This window comes from Primulina eburnea, chromosome 7 (genome assembly GCF_022965805.1).
Source record: "Primulina eburnea isolate SZY01 chromosome 7, ASM2296580v1, whole genome shotgun sequence".
In the NCBI taxonomy this organism is placed as follows: domain Eukaryota; kingdom Viridiplantae; phylum Streptophyta; class Magnoliopsida; order Lamiales; family Gesneriaceae; genus Primulina; species Primulina eburnea.
This window is the reverse complement of record NC_133107.1, coordinates 9,255,008-9,273,381: the sequence shown is the minus strand read 5'-3', so window position 1 is coordinate 9,273,381 and position 18,374 is coordinate 9,255,008. Positions and strand designations below refer to the sequence as shown.

General features: G+C 33.5%; 1 long non-coding RNA gene and 10 other non-coding genes across 15 annotated transcripts; all 11 read left to right on the top strand.

Annotated features, from left to right (window-relative positions):
* Positions 1 to 820: 820 nt before the first annotated feature.
* LOC140837581 (small nucleolar RNA R16) lies at positions 821 to 902 on the top strand. The gene has a single exon (XR_012119409.1). It is a non-coding gene; the product is annotated as a small nucleolar RNA R16 (small nucleolar RNA).
* A 518-nt stretch (positions 903 to 1,420) lies between these two features.
* Positions 1,421 to 1,510, top strand: LOC140837580 (small nucleolar RNA R41). The gene has a single exon (XR_012119408.1). It is a non-coding gene; the product is annotated as a small nucleolar RNA R41 (small nucleolar RNA).
* A 164-nt stretch (positions 1,511 to 1,674) lies between these two features.
* On the top strand, positions 1,675 to 1,748 carry LOC140837583 (small nucleolar RNA Z155). The gene has a single exon (XR_012119411.1). It is a non-coding gene; the product is annotated as a small nucleolar RNA Z155 (small nucleolar RNA).
* A 1,121-nt stretch (positions 1,749 to 2,869) lies between these two features.
* Positions 2,870 to 2,947, top strand: LOC140837579 (small nucleolar RNA R12). The gene has a single exon (XR_012119407.1). It is a non-coding gene; the product is annotated as a small nucleolar RNA R12 (small nucleolar RNA).
* A 78-nt stretch (positions 2,948 to 3,025) lies between these two features.
* LOC140837510 (small nucleolar RNA SNORD24) lies at positions 3,026 to 3,114 on the top strand. The gene has a single exon (XR_012119342.1). It is a non-coding gene; the product is annotated as a small nucleolar RNA SNORD24 (small nucleolar RNA).
* A 473-nt stretch (positions 3,115 to 3,587) lies between these two features.
* Positions 3,588 to 8,804, top strand: LOC140837179 (uncharacterized). Of its 5 annotated transcripts, none has more exons than XR_012119236.1 (3): positions 3,588 to 3,815; positions 5,276 to 6,957; positions 7,386 to 7,729. It is a non-coding gene; the product is annotated as an uncharacterized lncRNA (long non-coding RNA). The 5 variants fall into 5 exon arrangements; XR_012119238.1 differs by lacking the exon at positions 3,588 to 3,815 and adding an exon at positions 8,395 to 8,804 and having other exon boundaries at positions 5,083 to 6,957; positions 7,386 to 7,487; XR_012119237.1 differs by lacking the exon at positions 3,588 to 3,815 and adding an exon at positions 8,513 to 8,804 and having other exon boundaries at positions 5,084 to 6,957; positions 7,386 to 7,679.
* On the top strand, positions 4,008 to 4,128 carry LOC140837507 (small nucleolar RNA SNORD14). Its single transcript, XR_012119339.1, has one exon. It is a non-coding gene; the product is annotated as a small nucleolar RNA SNORD14 (small nucleolar RNA).
* Positions 4,385 to 4,462, top strand: LOC140837577 (small nucleolar RNA R12). The gene has a single exon (XR_012119405.1). It is a non-coding gene; the product is annotated as a small nucleolar RNA R12 (small nucleolar RNA).
* LOC140837509 (small nucleolar RNA SNORD24) lies at positions 4,539 to 4,627 on the top strand. The gene has a single exon (XR_012119341.1). It is a non-coding gene; the product is annotated as a small nucleolar RNA SNORD24 (small nucleolar RNA).
* On the top strand, positions 6,271 to 6,348 carry LOC140837578 (small nucleolar RNA R12). Its single transcript, XR_012119406.1, has one exon. It is a non-coding gene; the product is annotated as a small nucleolar RNA R12 (small nucleolar RNA).
* On the top strand, positions 6,428 to 6,516 carry LOC140837508 (small nucleolar RNA SNORD24). The gene has a single exon (XR_012119340.1). It is a non-coding gene; the product is annotated as a small nucleolar RNA SNORD24 (small nucleolar RNA).
* Positions 8,805 to 18,374: the final 9,570 nt, after the last annotated feature.

Here is an 18,374-nt window from a genome sequence, read left to right as displayed (position 1 = left end):
TTCATACAATTTTTCATAATTTTTAATTTTTATTTGGATAAAAATAATAAAATTATATTAAATATTATATATACTATTAGTAGAGATAATATGTGAAATTTTGAATTATGAATAAATTCTGTGAAAAATATTATTTATTTTCGTAAAAACTAATTGATATCGTATCAGTAAGAACATCAACTTATATATGTCACAAAAATTTTTGTGATGCGAGTTTACGGATCAATTTTGTGAGACGGATATCTAATTTAACTCATATAAAATATTATTTTTATATTAAAAATATTATTTAATATAATTAATATAGTAGGGTCGATCTGATAATTTTATATTTAAAATCTCGCCAAAAATTTTAGTAGGAAATTAGAGCATCACGAACAATGGCCCAAACCTTAATTTTTCTAAATCGCTATTTAAAAAACCCTACAAATCAAATCAAAGCGCCGCCCACCGATGCCCTCAGTGCCTCACCTGCATCCTTCTCTCTTCTCTGCGTCAGATTTTTTTTATTTTTTTTTAGATTTTAGATCTAAAGCCTAACATTGCATCTGGTTTACCCTACTGAAATTGATGTTTGAGTAGAGATGCATTCAGTTTTATTGCTCGAAATTATTCTTCGGGCTGAAAAAAATTGCCTTGGAAGGTTGAATCTTTTGTACTGTTTTCTGCGATTTATTTGTGAATTTTAGTTTGCTTATTGATTCTTAGAACGGGTTTTCTGTGGTCAAATTTGTTTTGCTTCTAGCCTGTGTGCTATTAGCTGTTACTGTAAATTTTAATGCATATTTATTGAAATGTGGAATAGTTTTTTGTTGGATTGGAAGGCAAATGATGTAAAATATTCTTATCCTACCCACTGAAATATAGTGTAGACCTAAACTCCGCAATTATCTGATGCCTTCATTATCTCTTCAAAAAAGTTCTAATCTTTTGTTTGGATGGTTTTGATTTATTTGGATCTCCGATTCCTATTCAATCGTCGTTTGATTTCTTTGAAATATTTTGTTGTTGGAATTATAATACAGATATCGTTTTACGTCCTTAAATCCTCATCATTTAATCCAAATGAACCTAGGGTTGTTGAATCCGAGAAAAACATTTGGTTTTTTAATTTACGAGGGCTCTAACATTTGAGGATACTGGATTCATCATATGCGTTGAATATATATTCATTTTTTTTCTTTGATAATACTATGAATCCAAATACTATTCGTTGATGAGAACAAGCAGACGGGCAGTCAGACCCTATTCATGATTGTTTATTCGAGTTCTGAGCAAGCATCAAATTCTATATGATTCGAAATGCATGAAAATAGTTGTTTGGGAATATTTTTATATTCAAATTTGTTGTAGTTTTTGCTCATTTTTATTGGTATATTTTATTTGTGCATTAAAGCCGCCAATTTGTGGAAGTGGCTCAGTGGAGGCTATGATGTTTTAAAACTACCTATTTTCTGAGAAGAAGTTTCCCTCTGATTATAGAAACCAATGGATCCTTCTGAGCCTGTCTCACTCGCAAATTCAATAGAAGTAGGCTTCAAAGTTTCTGCAACATTTGGTGTTAATCCAATCGACCTTTACATAGCATTCTGCAGGAAACTTGCATTTGTGTAATTTTACATGTTGTTTAGTGTCCTCTCTTCGAGTTTGGTTTATTTTTCAAACCTCTTGAACCATTGTGGTGAGGATAGCTGATTCGGATGCATTTGTGACGAGCTAAAAAACAGACTACAATTATCTGATCAATGGTTCTTGTTTTATGAAGAGAAATTTCATTTCCTATCTTTTATGGTTTTGTTTTCCTTTTCCTGTGATGAAGCTTTCCATGACACTAATTTATAAATCTCGCTTCGGCCTTTCTGTACTCAATTGTTGAAAATTTCTCAGCTTTCAAGGGAGCTTACTGTAAATAACTGTCATACTTGCATCATTCCCATGATAGCAACTAGAGTCATCTGAGACTCCCATCTTCTCATAGGACGGCGAGTCATCCAGACTCTCTTCTTCTCCTAGGACGGCTAGTCAGATTTGTGCTACTGCCACTTCATTATTGTCTTTCAGTGATTCTATGAGAGAAAAGATGGTTATCCTTTAATATAGATTTTTTGTGTAGTAAAATCTATATATTATTTAGATATTGCATGTTAATGAGTTTGGTTGACTAGGATTTGTTGATTGGTCTATGGTTTGTAGAAATATATCAAATGACAAATATATGGTTTTCCTCTCACATGTATTTTTCAATTTTTGACGTATATTTTTGAGCTATAAAACTGAAGTTCAATATTTCATATGAAATCATGATTGTGGGAGGTAATGGAAATTTGGTCGTGAGTTTGTCTTACACACAACATAATTTTTCTGCCAACTTATTAAAATTTTACAATAAGAATGTAATTATATAAAAATTAAAATATTTATGTGTGTTGGTTGCTAGTATATATGAATGATTTTCACCACTCTGATCTCACATATAGGCATTTGTGTTTCTTCTTCCTTCTTCTTAGATTTGTAGGTTTATGTTATGGTCTGTGCGGCGATGACGATAAATTGAAGGCTTGTTTCTCAACGTTCGCAGTGGCCGCCTAAGTGCTTTCGCCCTCCTTGGATGTCTGAGTCGTCATCACCACAAGCAGCGATTTTTCTTTCAATCTCGAATGTTTCTTTTTTAGTTTTAAAGACTGATATTGCAATCTGTTGATTTAATTCGGTGGATCCATGGATCTATAGGCTATATTGAACTTCTGATAACGAATATATCTTTCTCTACCTTTAACTTGGAATATTTCCCCCTTTTTGTTTTGCAGGATAGGATATCCGGTGAAGAGGTAGATACATTTCTTTTAGATTTTTTTATTGGATGTGATTGTTGGGGATGATGAAACATATCAGACGGATTCCCACTGATTTTATGCATGATTTCACAAACCAGCTACTTCTGACCCATCAGTCTTTCCCAATTTTATGTCTTTCCCTATTAGATTTTCCAGGATATATATCATGTTTTTCTAGAAGAATGTGAGTGGGCTGATGACGTGAGCTTATATTTGCTACTCTTGGCGGGAGTTGAAATTTTCCATGTTATGATTATCATCCACCAAGATCTCTGAGGCCGCTTCACATTCTTTGGACGTCTGGGTATGGATGAATAAACTAAAAATCTTATTAGTTGAAATTTAAAGGGATTCGAACTAATGGTAAGCCGTGATTGTGTGGTGTGTCACTTGATAAAATTACAATCGTGTCCTAGCCTATTATCAACATCTTTTTACTTTTCCCCAATGATAAAGCTGTTCCCATTTTATCCTTGGATTGAGAGACAACCGCCTGCCCACAGTTCTCCAACTTCTCTGTCAAATCTATTACTGATAGAATTTCTAAGTTTTCGAACATGTCAATTTGCATATTTGTATGTTTAGTCAACTTTAGTGTGATTCAAGTAACAGGAAATTGGGGAGACAACTGGAGTCTTCTGAGACTCTCATCTTCTCCTAGGACGGCGAGTCAGATTTGTGCTGCTGGCACTTCAGCATTGTCTTCCGGTGCTTCTATGAAAAACGAGTTGGTAATTCTTTAATAAAGATCTTTTTTGTGTTGTAGAATCTATATATTATTTAGATAATTGCATGTTAATGAGGTTGGTTGACTAGGATTTGTTGATGGTTTTGTAGAAATCTATCAAATGACAAACATATGGGTTTCCTCTCTTTCACGAATATTTTTCAATTTTTTAGTAGAATTTTGAGCTATAAAACTAAAATTATATATTTCATTTGAAATCATGATTGTGGTAGGTAATGGTAATTTGGTTGTGAGTTTTTTTCTTAGACACAACATAATTTTTCTTCGAACTTTTTAAAATTTTACAATAAGTTTTAACTAATTAAAATATTGATGTGTGCTGGTCGCTAGTATATATGAATGATTTTTACCACTCTCTTGTATCATCTATTGGCATTCACGTTTCTTCTTTCTTCTCAGATTTGTAGATTGTGTTATGGTCTGTGCGGCGATGATGATAGATTGAAGGCTTGTTTCTCAACATTTGCAGTGGCCGCCTAAGTGCTTTCGCCTTCGCCGGGCTTGAGAGCTTTTGCTGCACTTTTCCTTCCTTGGATGTCTGAGCCGCCATCACCATAAGCAGCGTTTTTCGTCCAATCTCGAATTTTGTTTCTTTTTTAGTTTTAAAGCCTTGCGTTGCAATCCGTTGATGTAGTTCGGTGGATCGATGGATCTATCGTTAGGCTATATTGTATTGCTGATCACAAATATATCTTTATCTACCTTAAACTATGAAGCATTCCCCCTTTTTGTTTTGTAGGATTGGATATTTGTTGACCAGGTCGATACATTTCTTTTAGATTTGTTGGAATGGGTATGATTATTGGGGATGATGAAACAAATCAGACGGATTCCCACTGATTTTATGCATGATTTCACAAACCAGCTACTTCTGACCCATATCTTTCCCAATTTTGTGTTTTTCCATATTAGATTTTCCAGGAATATATATCATGTTTTTCTAGAAGAATGTGAGTGACTGATGATGTGAGCTTATATTTGCTACTCTTGATGGGAGTTGAAATTTTCCATCTGACCATTCTCATCCACCAAGATCTCTGAGGCCGCTTCGTATTCTTTGAAAGTCTGTCTGGGTATGGATGAATAAACTAAAAATCATAGTAGTTGAAAATTCAAATGCATTCGAACGATAATGGTAAACCGTGATTGTGTGGTGTGTCACTTGGTAAATCACAATCATGTTCTAGCCTATTATCAACGCCTTTTTACTTTTGGCCTCTTATAAAACTGTTGTTCCTATTTTATCCGGATTGAGAGCCAACTGCCTGCCCACAATTCTCCAACTTCTCTTTCAAATCTATTGTCAGATAGAACTCCTAAGTTTAAAAAATGCCAATTTGCCTATTTGTAGGATTAGTTTGATACCTTGATTCAAGTAGCAGAAGATAAGGGAAGCAACTGGAGTCATCTGAGACTCTCATCTTCTCCGCGAGTCAGATTTGTGCTGCTTGCACTATAGCATTGTCATTCGGTGCTTCTATGAGAAACAAGGTGGTGATTTCTTTAATATAGTTTTTTGTGTCGTACTATATAGATTCAGTGATTTCTTTAATATAGATTCGGTGCTTGCACTATGCATTTTCTCTCTTTCACATGAATTTCAATTTTTTAGTAGATTTTTGATCTTTAAAACCAAAGCTATATGTTTTCTTTTGAAATCATGATCGTGGGCGGTAATGGAAATTTGGTGAAGAGAATTATTCTTACACAACATAATTTTTCTGCAAACTTATTAAAAATTTAAAATAAGTATATAATTTTAACTAAAAATTAAAATATTCATGTGTGTTGCTTGCTAGTATATATAATGATTCTCACCACCATCTTATCTCATTTATAGGCATTTGTGTTTCTTCTTTCTTTATCTTCTTAGATTTGTTGGTTTATGTTACGGTATGTGCCCTTGTTAGGGATGACAATGGGGCGGGGAGCGGGTTGGTCATCACCATCTTCGTGCTCGAATTCTATCCCCACCCCGATCCCCGCTTTTTTCCCGAACCCGGAACCGTGAAGATCACATCCCCGTCTCCGCTCTCATTCCCGTTTCAAAAATATTAATTGAATAGGACGGGGGCGCCCCGAACCAAAACTTATTATTACCAGTGATAATATTAATATTTTTTAATAATAATAATATTATTATTATTAATATTATTTTTGGGACGGGTTCGAGGATGGGTATAATATCCCCGTATCCTCCCCGAACCCGAAAATTCAGGGTTCCCTGTCCCCGTTTGGGTTCCCTGGCCACGAACCCGTGGGGAAAATTACCAACCCTAGCTGCAATGATGATAGATTGAAGGCTTGTTTCTCAACATTCGGCTGCCTAAGTGCAATGATGATAGATTGAAGGCTTGTTTCTCAACATTCGGCCGCCTAAGTGCTTTCGCTTTCGCCTGGTTTGAGGGCTTGTGCTGCACCTTTCCTTGGATGCCTGAGCCGCCATCACCATAAGCAGCGTTTTTTCTTCCAATCTTGAATTTTGTTTCTTTTTTAGTTTTAAATCCTTATACTGCAATCCATTGATTTAGTTCGGTGGATCGATGGATCTATTGTCAGGCTATATTTAATTGCTGATCACAAATATATCTTTCTCTACCTTAAACTGTGAAGTTTGTTTTGTGGGATAGGATATTTGTTGACCAGGTCGATACATTTCTTTTAGATTTTTTGGAATGGGTATGATTATTGGGGATGATGAAACAAATCAGACGGATTCCCACTGATTTTAGGCATGATTTCACAAACCAGCTACTTCTGACCCATAAATCTTTCCCAATTTTGTGTTTTTCCATGTTAGATTTTCCAGGAATATATATTATGTTTTTCTAGAAGAATGTGAGTGGGCTGATGATGTGAGCTTATATTTGCTACTCTTGATGGGAGTTGAAATTTTCCATCTGATGATTCTCATCCACCAAGATCTCTGAGGCCGCTTCGCATTCATTGAAAGTGTCTGGGTATGGATGAATAAACTAAAAATCATAGTAGTTGAAAATTCAAAGGCATTCGAACGATAATGGTACCGTGATTGTGTGGTGTGTAACTTGGTAAATCACAATTATGTTCTAGCCTATTATCGACGCCTTTTTACTTTTCCCCTCTTTCAAAACTTTTGTTCCTATTTTATCCTGGATTGAGAGCCAACTGCCTGCCCGCAATTCTCCAACTTCTCTTTCAAATCTATTGCCAGATAGAACTCCTAAGTTTAGAAAATGGCAATTTGCATATTTGTAGGATAGTTTGATTCAAGTAGCAGAAAATAAGTGAAGCAACTGGAGTCATCTGAGACTCTCATATTCTTCTAGGACGGCGAGTCAGATTTGTGCTGCTGGCACTGCAGCATTGTCTTTCGTTGCTTCTATGAGAAACAAGGTAGTAATTCTTTAATATAGATTTTTTACGTTCTAGAATCTATATATTTTTTAGATAATTGCTTGTTAATGAGGTTGGTTGACTAAGATTTGTTGTCTGGTATATGGTTTTGTAGAAATATTTCAAATGACAAATATATGGTTTCCTCTCTCACATATTTTTCAAATTTTTAGTAGATTTTTTAGCTATAAAACTGAAGTCATATTTCATTTGAAATCATGATTGTGGGAGGTAATGGAAATTTGGTAGTGAGTTTTTTTCACACACAACATAATTTTTCTGCATACTTATTAAAATTTTACAATAAGTATATGATTTTAAGTAAATATTAAAATATTTGTGTGTCGATTGCTAGTATTATATGGATGATTCTCTTTACTCTCTTATATCATTTATAGGGGTTCACGTTTCTTCTTTTTTCTTCTCAGATTTCTAGGTTTCTGTTATGGTCTTTGTGGTGATTATGAAAGATTGAAGGCTTGTTTCTCAACATTCGCAAGTGCCGCCTACGCCTTCGCGGGGCTTGAGAGGTTATGCTGTACTATTCCTTCCTTGGATGTCCGAGCCACCACCACCACAAGCAGCGTTTTTTCATACGATCTGGAATTTTGTTTCTTTTTAGTTTTAAAACCTGATATTGCAATCCATTGATTTAATTTGGTGGATAAATTGATCTATGGTCAAGGTTAGAATCCATATATTATTTTGATATAGATTGTCATGTAGAATCTATATATTATTATAATTGCACGTTGATGAGGTTGGTTGACAAGGATTTGTTGTCTGGTGTATGGTTTTCCAGAAATCTTTCAAATTAGAAATATATGGAAGAATATATGGTTTTCTTCTCACATATTTTCAATTCTTGAAGTTGATTTTTGAGCTATGAAACTCTAGTTACGTATTTCATATGATAACATGTTTGTGGGAGTTTAATGGATATTTGGTTTGTCAGTTTTGTCTTACACCCAACATAATTTTTCTGCACGCCTTACTAAAATTTTTTACAATAATTTTATAATTTTAACTAAAAATTAAAATATTTTTGTTTGTTGGTTGCTTAGTGTAAACGTTGAATTCACTAAATTGTGATTAGAAAATCTTAAGATTGATTAAAATTCACCGGTTCTTGATGTAATATTCATCGTTGGAGAGATTTCCAGCATGGGTATTGGCTCCTTTGTCAACTGCACCTTGCTAGTTTCTCTAATATGACTAGTACTTGTGGTCAGATTTTGAAGGAACTTTGCGATGGCATTGCGCCTAGCTAGCTTCTCTCAATCATGCCTGTTTGTAACTCGTTCCTCGATAATTCTATTAATAATATGAAAATGATATGAAACTGGAGTATCGATTCAATGAAGCTGTAGTCTGCTGTTTTTTATGTGTCTGATACTGATTAGCTTTTTGGTTTATGTGCTGGTGTGTGTATTGCAGAGTACTCAGAAAGTTGTTAAGACAAGAGTGATTCTGAGATTAGAAAAGTGCATACTCGAACAAAAGCTCACGAAGTCAGAACAACACAAAGAAAGATCAATCTACTTCATAAGAGCAGAAGATCAAAAGAAGAACTCATAAAGAAGTGACAGAGTTAGAAGTCTATGTAAGCTCTTCAGAGGAATGAAGATCAAAGTCTCAATTACAAGTCAGGTCGGAGAATATCACAGAATCCGAACAAGATCCGAAGATTTTAACACTTAGAAAGACTCTTAAGTGTATTCAAGACTCACAGAAAGATACCCGATGGCTTGCGGTACTAAAACAGTGACTTGTAATCTTATCAGCTATTAGATGAAAATAGAATCAACATACCACAAAGGAATCTCCTTTAAAGTGGTGTTCAAATTCGTGGTTGATAGACAGTCACAATTGCAGATTTGGTCAGAAGCATTAATGACTCGAAGACAAATAATACAACAACGTTAATGAAACAAGATTGATCGTACAATTTAAATCTGGAGAAATATTGACTGTTGGACTTTGAAGTCTATAGATACACTACCTCCAATATTCGAGTTTTTTTTATAATTAATTTAAAAATAAATAAATATTTCAAAAAGAATTCAATATTTTTTTTTTACAAAATTACTTTAATATGTGCTTCTTAAGCACGGATGTTCAACGCGGAGCGCGGATGTTGACGAGCATCCAAGCACGTGGACGAGCATACACTAAACATAATGTCGGCACGGCTAGCAATCAAATGCAAAAGGCTACCAATGATGTTTCGATAAGGGTGTTGTCATCACCTTCAACAACGTCATCTTTGCAAAGCTTTTCACTTGAGCCTATAGTATTTTCACTTGCAAAATTTTTAATCAAATTCTTCGATATTTGCTTTGACACAAAAATACCATCATTCATTTGCTTAATTTGCAATTCAAGAAAGAAACTTAACTCACATATATTGCTCATTTCAAATGTATAGGACATACATTTAACAAAGTCATCTGCATGCTTTTGAAAGATGAACCGAAAATTATGACATCCACATACATTTGACAGATAAGTATTTCATCTTTTGATTTTGGAATAAATAGGGTTTTGTCTACCTAACCTCGTTTTAATCCTGTTTTGAGTAAAGACTATGTCAGTCTACCATACCATGCACGTGATGTCTGCTTCAAGCCATAGAGAGCTTTTTTAACTTGTAAACATGATCCAAATGTTGTTGATCTTCGAATCATTTAGGCTATCTGACATACAATTTATCACACAAAATGTCATTCAAAAAGGTACTTTTGACATCCATTTGGTAGAATTTAATCTTCATATAACATGCAATAGCTAGCAATATTTGGACTGACTCAATGCGGGCTAAAAGAGCAAAGGTCTCATCAAAATCAGCCCATCTATCTGTGTGTACACTTGAGCAACCAACATTTTTTTGTTCCTAATGATGTTTCATGACTCGTCAATTTTATTTTTAAAAATATATTTTATACCAATTGTTTCCATCGTCAGGACGTGGAACTAAATACCACACATCATTTCGAACAAGCTGTTCAGACTCATCTTGCATCGCATTAATCCAAAATTCATCTTTCAATGCTTCCTCAACATTTTTTGGTTCAAAGTTAGATACAAAACATAAATATATAAAGTGTGAGTACATGGAACTCATGCACACTAACCCGACCATTTTCCGGTAGTCAACCTTTTCTTTCTTTCGAGTTTGTATGTCTCAACGCACATTTCCGATAATTTGGAACTAAGAATGATTTTTCTGAATTTTGTTTGGAATATTATTTGTATCATCATCACTTTGCTGTTCATCTCCGGTTTCGGTCACCGGAGGATTTCATGTTGTGTAGGTGTTATGACATCTGGGGAAACACCTAGATTTTCCAGTGAGATGGAAATTTTCAGCACTTCATCCTCAACAGTTTTCCTTTTGAAATCTGCATGATAATCAAAGACAACATTAATAGATTCCATAATAGTCCTAGTTCTTAGATTAAACATATGATAAGAACGACTATTTGTAGCATATCCTAGAAACAAACACTTATCGCTTTCATAATCAAACTTTGCTAGTGATATCTGTCGTTTAAGACATAACATAAACATCCAAAAACATGAGTACTTAAGATTTAGTTTCTTTCTCATGATTATCTCATAATATATAATAGTCTAACTGTTTCTGAAGTACACACGATTTGCGATATGTCATGGAGTATTTAGGGCCTTAGACAAAATACGCTTTGAAATTTTTTTTGAGCTCAACATCACCATAGCCATCTCTTGTAGTGTTCTATTCTCGCGTTCAGCTATGCCATTCTGTTGTGGAGTTTTTGGAGCAGAAAATTCATTTGATATACATTTCTTACCACACAATGATAAAAATAAGGAGTTCTTGAACTCCTTACCGTGATCGGTCCTGATTCTGCTTACCTTCAAGTTATGGAGGTTAGTGATCTTTGTGAGTAAAATTTTAAATTCAACAAAATTGTCCGATTTTTATCTAATAAAACTTACCCATGTAAAACGTGAGAAGTCATCGACACACACAAAATAATAATTTTTACCTCCATAGCTTTCCACTTTTATAGGACCCATAAGATCCATATGTCATAATTTAAGACAGTGTTGTTCTGAAATGTTGCAACACAAGGTGTGACACCCAAGTTTACTTACTTTTGACAATCACCACAAACACATGGTACTCTCGATGATAAGTTGAACATACCTCGTACAATATCATACTTACAAATGTTCTTTAGAGTCATGAAATTTACATGACCCAACTTTTGATGTCAAAGATCAAGTTCCCTTACTTTTGCATATTTGTATGTAAGTTCATCTCCTAATTGATCGCGATTATCTGCAGACCTTGTACATGACATAACACACATATTAGTATTATAAAAAATTTCACTCGAATTTTTATTAAATTTAACATGCAAATTATCATCACATAATTGAATAATGCTTATCAAGTTTGAGTTTAGTCCCTCGACATGTAGCACACTGTGAAGTTTCGACAGTCCTTACACATTCAATGTTCATTTTCCAACAATCCTTCTTTTTGCTCCACCTCCATAGGTCAATCTATCACCTTTTTGTTACACATAGTCGTGAGGTGTCCTTTTGAACCTTTCATGTTGCGTAAGCTTCCACTATCAAAATACTAGTGACCTGCAATGTTAGTTTTTAATGATGTAGTCTTACTTTTGGTACCAAATATTTTTTACTGCAGGTCAATGGTGGAGGTGTTGCGGTAGGGTGTCGGGCAACGCTCTCGGTAACATCCGATTTAATTCGTTGTACATGTGGTTTTCTTAAACTTGAAACAATAAGGCTTGATATGACCATGTCTGAAACAGTAATTACACACAAAATGGTGTTTCCTATGCTTCGGCTTTTCAGTAACATCTTGCCTTTTTTATGGACATCTCTTTATCGTAGAAGTAACTGACGGTGGTTTCGATGTAATCATGCCTTCTTTCACAAATACAGTTGGTTTTGTTGATTCTCCAACTTCAAAAATATTGTTTTGAAGCCTAATCCAGTTCTACTGTCTTTTCTCATCATCGGTATAGAATCAAGTTTGGATGTATTCGAGTTGAACTTGAAAAGTTTTTAAGTTGTCTTTTCTCAAATACAGTTGGTTTAAAATAATTCCAACTTTTTGCTTAAGATCACTTCGAGTTTGACAACAACAAACTTTAGCTCAATATTGTCTTTTGAGATATTTTTGTTCAACTTGTTTCTTTTGATCCAGTCATTATATAACTCCTCATACAAGCTTTTGTACACTTTCTAGATGATTTCTTCATCATCAGCTTCCAAATCTTCCTAAGCACTTAAATTTCCATAAGTTATAGAGTTAAAGCACATTGATTCTAGAGAGATGTTCCTGGCCAGGTGTTGCAATACCGGAGGCAACAGCTAGTGGATTAACTTGTAACCAATATCTTTCTTCCAAAAGTGCAGTCAGTGGCGCATGATTTTCTTCTTCATTGGGTTCTTCCTTCTCATCAGATTCCTCATCGCTTAGGGAAACATTGAATTCCTTATTCTTGCGATGTCTATTCACACATTCATTTGCATATTGTCCAAAACCATTGCATCCCCTACATTACACAGAGTCAGACCTTCTGGAATTAAATTTATTCGTACATTCATTCTTTTGCCGAATTGGTCCTTCGTTAGGAGACATCTGAAATTTTTCCGGAGCAGTTAAACTAGGAAATTAGATTTTTGTCATGTCTTCTTTTTCTGTTATTCTTTTCAAATAATCTCCAAACTTTTTCGTGATATAGGAGATAAATTTTTCACATAAATCAGACTCATTGACTTCATGTGACATTTGAAGAAGATCATTGTATGAATCATTTGATACTTGGAAAGCAATTGTCTTCCCTTTATCCTTCTTCTGCATATCTATATTCATCTCGAAAGTGTGGAGTGAGCTTATCAGATCTTCTAGTGGAATTTGAGTTGTGTCTTTTGTTTTATCAATTGCATAGATCTTGATATTGAATCGTTCAGGCAAAGATCTGAGTACTTTGCTAACAAGACGTTCATTCGAGTTGGATCACCGAGACTAAATGCTTCGTTGGCAATCTCTTTGAGGCGACGATCATAGTCAGTGATTGTTTCAGTCTCTTCCATCCTCGGATTTTCAAATTTAGATGTTATCATTCTCAGCTTTTGCGTTCACACACTTTCAGATCCTTCACAATGTATTTGAAGGATTTCCCACGCATCCTTATCTAATACACAATTTTTAATCAAACTAAAAATGTTTAGGTCGGCTGAGGTGATAATGGCATTCAGGGCCTTTGAATTGTGGTTCGAAACTTGTACTTCATCATCTGTCCAATAATTTTCTTGTTTTGTCCGACTATCACCATCTTAATCTATTCTTTTCAGAGCACTCCAGCCGCTGACAACTCGTTGCCAAGCTCTTTCATCTATGGACTTAATATATATTCTGATATTGACCTTCCAGAGACTAAGTTGTATACGTCCAAAATAGGTGGTCGTTGTGCTGCGTTTACAAATGACGTGTCCATTAATTAGGATGGTAACCAAAAACAATTAGGATCATCACTTAGTATATCAAGAGTAGACTCTGATACCAATTGTCGGGATTTCTGTTTAACATAAACCGTAAAAATTTGTGTGTATCAGATATAAATGTTGTCCCAAATACTGTAACACCTATTGACAACATGCGGCGAACAATATAACACATAATTAAATAACATAAACAAAAATAAATCAGAGATAATTATGCATAAGTATAAATACTTGCCTAATGCATCTTGGCAAAATAATCACTAAAAAAACAACTTGAGAACCAATACTAGTGATTCTATGAAAATTATATTTCTTAACACGTTAAGAAATCAAATTGTATCCTAAGACAAATAATCAGATAAAAAATTATTCAAGGAACGCAAACAGTGTGCCAAAAACTGGAGCAACAAAAAACGATCTTCAATCAACACAGTCACAATTATTGTCTTCAGATGTATCCAACAATCACAACAACATGTTATAGAAACAATGATCTTCAAACGCGTGACACTATGAGACTTAATCCTTTTCTCTGATAATATTTCTTGTCGTGCAAAAGTCTTTTTTTTTACAGCCACTACATTCTTCTCTTTATATAAGCCAATTTTCTCCAAAAGTTTATCTCAAAAAGAAATCCTACAAAATATGGAAAATAAGAGTTTTATTAGAAATAAATTGTTTTAAACAATAATATCACATATCATGATAATCTTGGCATAATTATCTAAGATCTAGTAAGGCAAAACCCTTAATAAATTATGGCAAAAACTCGTGTGAGACGGTCTCACGGGTCGTATTTTGTGAGACGGATCTTTATTTGGATAATCCATAAAAAAAGTATTACTTTTTATGCTAAGAGTATTACTTTTTTTGTGAATATGGGCAGGGTTGACCCGTCTCACATATTGAAATCCGTGAGGCGGTCTCACATGAGACCTACTCATTAATTATTTCACACAATCTTATTAATAAGAAAAAGACAATTTGAGGAATAAATTATATCTTGGAAACCAATAGTTATTTTTCCTTTCAACATATTTTTTTGCTCAAATTATCGACTCGTCTCATATACTGATAATGTATCATGTCTCTTCAAATCTTATAAATAGTATCAACTCAGGGCATGCTTGGCCGCGATAGATGCTGTAAAATCCATGTGTCGTGGAGAACGTTGTACCTGGTACGCGAAAGGTTGTCCGAGCAAATTCAGGATCTTTGCGGTTTTACTTCTAGGACTATTCATCATTTCATATTCGCCGGGCATGGGATCTGCACCATGGATCATGAACTCGGAGATATATCCACCACAATACAGAGGCATCGATGGAGGAATCACAGCGGTTTCTAACTGGGTTTCGAACCTGATAATCAACGAGTCATTCTTAACTTTAACCCAAGCTCTAGGTTCTTCGGGCACATTTCTCTTGTTTGCGGGATTTTCGTTCATCGGACTAGTGGCGATCTTCTTTCTCATACCGGAGACAAAGGGACTGCAGTTTGAAGTGGTTGAAAAGATGTCGCAGAAGGGATTCAAACTGTGTGACAGTTCCGATGATTCCAAGTGAAACATCACAGTTTTTTGTTTCGATTGTTTAGTAGGAAGGAGCTTTTTAGGTCTTGGCCAACTACAAGTAGGCAAGAATATTATCGTTTTTAGAAGAGATATTAGGTTCGACTCTTGTTTATGTCTGGTTGTAATTAGTTTTGTAGACATTAATGCTTCTTTCATGATATATTCTAACTGTCTCGGATGTCCAACTCGATCCGACATATAAAAAATATCATTACTTTTTATTGTAGACATAAACCAGATTGATCTGTCTCGTAGAAAAACTACTCATTATGTGACTCTATCTATTGATTGTATCGTGTTGAACGATTTTCAAAAAAACTAAAATATAAAAAAGCTGTTTTTCTAATAAAAAAAAAAAACAATTGTGTTTGGAAGCTACTTAAATTTTGAATACAATACCAAGTGGATCAATAAAAATGGGCAAATTCAAACCATTGAAGCCCAAGAAATGGTGAAACTTGGGAAGTCGTCGAATATGCAACAAATCATGAGGCAACAGCAATATGCCCGGAAACGGAGAGGTCGTCCAACTCAATTGGATAAAACTTTAAATAATATTTTTCAACCAGTAAAATATAATTTTTGTAACAACAAAATAAAAAATCATTAGGTTAACTTTTATTATTTTAAAAATTCAAATACCTGGTTTTCTCCAACACAATAGCTACGCCCATCATGTTCTTAGAAGACAAAAATTTGTGTGAGACGGTCTCACAGATCGTATTTTGTGAGACAGATTTCTTATTTGGGTCATCCATGAAAAAATATTATTTTTTATGCTAAGAGTATTACTTTTTATTGTGAATATCGGTAGGTTGACCCGTCTCACAAGAGACCTACTCATACTAGAAGAAAAAATATAAAAAATTCCAACACCTAGATTGTATAAATTTATATTTTATTGATAATTCTATAAAACATATTCATCTGATATTTCTAATCTACAAATCTATGTTATTAATCCTAAAAAAAATCGATCTGGCTCCGTTTCGACAAGTGTTTATAAAATATTTTTATAAAAAAAATACTTGTCCAAATAGTAAAATAACTAAACATAACTTACTTTCATCTTATTTCTAATTTTTTTTAAATCATTTCCTCTCAAATTCTAATAGTTTCTTATACAAAACTTACTTAGCACCTTAACTTCGACAATGATAAATCTCATTAACTCCTGAAATAAATTATAATAATACACCAGATAAGGACCTATCACAGAAAATAGACCTAACCGGACGCTATTTTAACCAAATTATTTTCGTAACATCTTTTTCAAATCAACTACCCATCGAGTACTAAAGAAAAAAAAAGATGAAATAATATTTTTATCACAAAAATAATGTAAGACGATCTCACAGATCAATTTTGTGAAACAAATCTCATATTTAGATCACTCATGAAAAATATTATTTTTTTTATTATAAATATAAGTAAGACTTACTATCACGAAAAAATATCCATGAACAAAACATGAAGCCTACTTTATTTTTATAATATCTAAAATTTCCTCTGGTAATCAAATCAATATGCGCCACGATTCCAGTCTATTCTATCCATTTATCACATGTGAAATGTCGCGTAGAGTCCCACAAAATTAATGCGATGTGTCCTAATTAAATTAAAAGCTATCTTTGGTTGAACGTAACTCTATTTTCTTCTAAGTAAAAAAATAGCTGAATTCATTCTCTAACTTGGCATAATTTAAATTTCGATATTTTAAGTAATCAAAATTGGGTTTCATCGTATAAATTGAGTTTTAATTTGTTTTTAGATTTCGATTATATTTCACTTAAAATCATGACGTAATGTCAGAAATTACTAATGTCATGCGAAAAAATTCTTGACGTGTTCATCGTCGCAATAACACAAATAACGAAATAAGTGCATGACTAACAATTTAAATTAATTAAAATAAAAAATAGGTCAAACTTGTTGAAATATTATTTAAAATGTGAAAAATATTTGTGTTGAAAATGTGAATGTTGAGTGTTGAAAAATAGGTGTTGAATATTGAAAATTAGTGTGTGATGATGTAGGTAATGATGTATTTTATTTTTGGATTATGTGTAAAGATTTCCTATAAATAGATCTCTCATTTGTGAAGAAAATCACAATTGAGTAGAGAGAAAAATATTATAAAGTGTGTAGTTTGGTAAATTTTGAGTGTTTGAGATTTTTACTTTTTACCATAAATTTTTACTTTTTCACAACACGTTATCAGCACGAAGCTCTAAAAGTCCTACATATTTTTCCAAGCTCCAAACAGAAGAAAAAGGTAACAAAAGTAATTATATTTATTTTACTGTTATTTGTTTATTGTGTATTTATTTAATATACAATATAATGTTATTATTAGAAATAATAAAAATAAATTTTTCATAAACTTGTTATAAATCCTGGGAGGATGTTAAGACGACATCCCACACTCCCGGTAAGGGATACGACAAGTATAAAAGCCTATAAGGTTTTTAAACAAAATAAATTATGACAGTCGTTATAATATTATGATATGATATATATAATTATTTAAACATGTCTAATATTATATATACCATATTATTACCATAAAATTATACAAATACATACATTTATTCTTTTATTCACCAACGGTCATAAACGGTAACAAAACGGCTAGTTTTTGCCCTATAAATATGATCTCTCAAACTCATTCAACCACCCCAACTTTCTCTTCTTCTCTAAAAATTATTCTTCATCAAATTTTCGGAGAAAAAAGAAGATGGCTTTCGCAAGGTTATTTTTAATTATTTTAGTTATCATACTCACGAGTCTTGTATTTATCGGAGAATATCCTTCTCGTGTGTTTTCTTTATTTTTACGAATACTTGTACTTGTTGTTTATCCATTACTTTGTATTGCAATATTCATTAACTAATAAAATGCATCGTGATTTTTAGTACCACCATGGCAAACTTGACAAAGCTCGAATTCATCGCTCTTGACATTACTGGGAAAAATTATATGCCATGGACTCTCGATGTAGAAATGCATTTTGAGTCATTAGGTCTAAATGAGACCATAAAAGAAAATGGCATATGCACATCACAAGAAAAGGCAAGAGCCATGATATTTTTGCGTCGACATCTCGACGATGGATTAAAATGTGAATATATGACTGAAAAAGATCCCATGGCTTTATGGAAGGGATTAAAAGAAAGATTCGAACATATAAGGGAAGTTATACTTCCGATCGCTAGGGATGAATGGAATACGTTAAGATTCCAAGACTTTAAAAACGTCAGCGATTACAACTCGGCGATGTATAGAATAATCTCGCAGTTGAAATTTTGTGGGCACG